Raw genomic sequence first — 3,513 nt, 5'->3', positions numbered from 1 at the left:
CTTGCCTCCGCCGTCTTCTTTTGAGGGTAAAAACGGGACGAGAAGGCCTTTGTAACATCATCCCATGTTCTCAAGGAATTGGGCTTCACCTCTTTATCTAGCCACTCTAAGGATCTTCCTATGAGAGAGAAGGGGAACAACTTGAGGCGTATGAACTCTTGAGAAACTCCGTTAACTTTGATGGTGTTGCAATATTATTCAAATTCTTTAAGATGGTTCAACGGGCTCTCATTCTTATCCCCACTATATTGCCTCCTCTCAATTAAGGTGATCATGGCCGGCCGAATCTCGAAATCATTTGCCGGTGTTGTAGGCGGAGCTATGCCGCTCTCAAACCTATAAGCACCGGGTATTCCTAGCTCCTTCAAGGCCACTCTCGGATTTTCTCCCATGCCTTGCTCTTCTTCAATCTCTTCTTCACTTGAAGAACTATACCCCAAGGAGAATCGATTAGCTATTCTTCTTCTTGAGAGAGTCCTCTCAATTTCCGGGTCAAAAGGCACAATGGATCGATCACGAGCTCTATGCATGCAAAACTTCAAAGAAAATATTAGTAGCACGGCTACAAGTGTAGCCTATAGAAACAAAATCTTTTTGTTTTTTTTTTAATTTTTTATTTTTTTCAATTAAAATGAAGTAGACTCAACAAAAAAAGCTAAGCACCAATAGCACTCCCCGGCAACGGCGCCATTTTGACAAGGGGAAAATATATGTCGTTATCTACCCTTCCCCCAAGTCAAACAAAATTTGTAAACACCTAACCAACCTTATATGAATATAGAGCAAGTTAAGGGTCGATCCCTAGGGAATGCAATGATGAAAACTAGAGTCTAAGTCAAGCTACCTCGAAGATGGAGTTGATATTATGGTTGGCACTATGGTAAAATAAAGCAAGTCTAATCAAGTAAAACAAAGGTCTAAACACTAGGGATATGGGTTCCACATGCAAGTTCAATGATAATTCTAGTTTAGAGCTCAATCAATTAATTCAAGTATTGCAATGGACAAACAATAGTAGCAATCAAGAGAGTTCAAATGTTATCTCCTATAGGCCAATCAAGGTGTCACTATGAAAGGCAAATCAAGAAGAATCACAAGCAAACCCGATCAATTAGAGCAACTTTCAATTCCATTGTTCATGTCATTAAGAGTTGCAATGCAATCTAGATTAATCTTATAGGTTGATCACTCCTAGTCTAATCAATCACATGCAAAACTATGTCAACCAATTTAATTGCAAGAAATCAATCAATCAAAGAGCATCAACTAGCAATTTCATTAATCAAACATGCTTTCCCCTTTCCCTAGCAACTAATCTACTCACTAATCATGGTGAAATTCAAGAACAAATAACTAGAAAGTGCTTTAATTTTCATTTCTATATCAAAATCTAAGAGAAATAAAAAATAATCAACAATATCAAATTCAAATCCAAAGAAGAACAAGCAACAAGCAAAAATCAAATAGCAAGTAAGTAAAAGATAAAAGAAGGAAGAGATTCTCACTAATATTGATGATTGAAAATGAAGAAATCCAAACTTGATTGATCAAATGTTGAGTTACAAATCCAAAACCAAGAACTTCTCTCTAACTTCTCTCTAGATTCTCTCTCTAAAACTAAGCTAATGAAAATTATCAAAAAGTTGGTTTCAAAAAGGAAATACAATTCTATTTATAAGCAAAGAAGAAATCGGCAGCTCCCGCGCCCTCTCTCGATAGACCCGCGCCCGCAGAGAAAAGGGTACGGAACCCTCCGCGGGCTATCAGGGCAGACCCCGCGCCCGCGGCAACAGAGACCCTCGCCCGCGGCAGTGAAACTCGCGCCCGCGGCTAATCCCCTGCTCCCAAAGCCTGATCAGGGGGTTGCGGTCTCTCTGAATGGAGCGGCCTCTCCATTTTACCCGCGCCCGCGGAGAGCCCGCGGGGCAACCGCGGCAAGTTCCTGCCAAGTTTTGGCAATTTTGAGTAACATAGGCCCGCGCCCGCGGCAAGATGACCCGCGCCCGCGGCCTGCTGGATTTGCCTTAGAAACCTCTCTGAGGCCTCTCCAAGGCCTCTCTAAGCCCTCTCTAGCCAAATGCTTCTTCCTTGCTTGATCATTAAGGTCCCAAATTGAATCCTTTACCAAAGTGATTCTCACAATACCTACACAAGTAAACAAAGAAAGGAAATAAAAGGGAAAAAGAGCCAAATAAAGGAAAACACGATAAAAACACAAGAATCATAAAGAAAAGAGGAAAAAGAGAAACTAAAGGAAAAAGGACCAAAAATAAGAGAAGAAAGCATGAAAAGGGGAAAGAAATAACCCTAAAAGACTACCCTATGAGTGCCATAAATGACACTCATCAACCCTCCAACTGGTTCTAGCGATTCAGAGACATCATCAGACGCAGAATCAGAGATGACGGCTCCAAAGAAGCTTAGTGATTATTCACAACCAAAGCTTACGGATTTTCCACATCTCACCCCTACTCCGGCTCTTGATGGGGCTCAATTTGAAATTAAACCTCAATTTATAACGATGATAGAGAGGAAGCAATTTAGTGGAGCCAAGGGTGAAGACCTGAATCTTCACATTGCCGACTATTGTCAATATTGCAACACCATCAGGCAAGTCGGGGTCACTCAAGACCAAATCAGGGAGATTCTCTTTCCCTTCTCTTTAACTGGAAAAGCTAAATTGTGGTTTAATGGCTTAAATAGAACTACACTTGGTATAACTGACTAGGAAACTCTTGTTTTGAATTTCTATAACAAGTATTATCCTGCAAAGAGAACAGCCGTACTACGGAGTGCGATCCAGAACTTTGCCTAAGAAGCCGATGAATCTTTATATGAGGCTTGGGAGAGGTTCAAAGATCTACAAAGAGATTGCCCTCACCATAATTTAGCGCAATGGCAGTTAATCCAAGCCTTTTATAATGGCCTTAGAAATTCTTCACGAATAATTTTAGACTCTGCAGCTAGTGGGAGATTTATGAATCTTGATGTTGATGATGCATGTCAGGTTATTGAAGACATGGCGATACACCATTCCCAATATGGGAACCCTAGAGGATTTGCTAACAAGGGGAAGCATAGTGTCGACTCTGTATCCTTTTTGTAAGCTCAACTAACCTCTATTTGCCAAAAAATAGATAATCTGAGCACTCTTAATGTAGCCAATGTTTCTGCGATTAATAATAATTCTAATGAGGCTTTCTGTGAAAATTGTGGTATTGTAGGTCATTGGGAACAGGATTGCAGGAGTTCCGTGGAGCAAGTTAATGCCTTCCAAGCTTATAGGCAGAATAACCCATACTCCAACACTTACAATCCTGGGTATCGGAATCATCCATACCTTTCCTACCGGAGCACTAATGTTCAAAATCCACCACCACAAGAACCACAGGCGCCGCAGCAACAGCAGCAGAAATATTATCATCCCAATGCTAGCCAGAAGAACCAACCACAACAACCCTCCTCATCTTCTGACCCTTCTCTGGTGGAAATTAGAGCAATGTTGGCTAATAT

General features: G+C 41.0%; 1 non-coding gene across 1 annotated transcript; it reads right to left on the bottom strand.

Annotated features, from left to right (window-relative positions):
- Positions 1–2,782: 2,782 nt before the first annotated feature.
- On the bottom strand, positions 2,783–2,889 carry LOC145633503 (small nucleolar RNA R71). Its single transcript, XR_014112826.1, has one exon. It is a non-coding gene; the product is annotated as a small nucleolar RNA R71 (small nucleolar RNA).
- Positions 2,890–3,513: the final 624 nt, after the last annotated feature.

Source organism: Chenopodium album, chromosome 5 (assembly GCF_948465745.1).
Source record: "Chenopodium album chromosome 5, dcCheAlbu1.1, whole genome shotgun sequence".
Classification (NCBI taxonomy): Eukaryota; Viridiplantae; Streptophyta; class Magnoliopsida; order Caryophyllales; family Amaranthaceae; genus Chenopodium; species Chenopodium album.
Note: the sequence above shows the minus strand (reverse complement) of the source record. Positions and strands in the feature narration are given on the sequence as shown.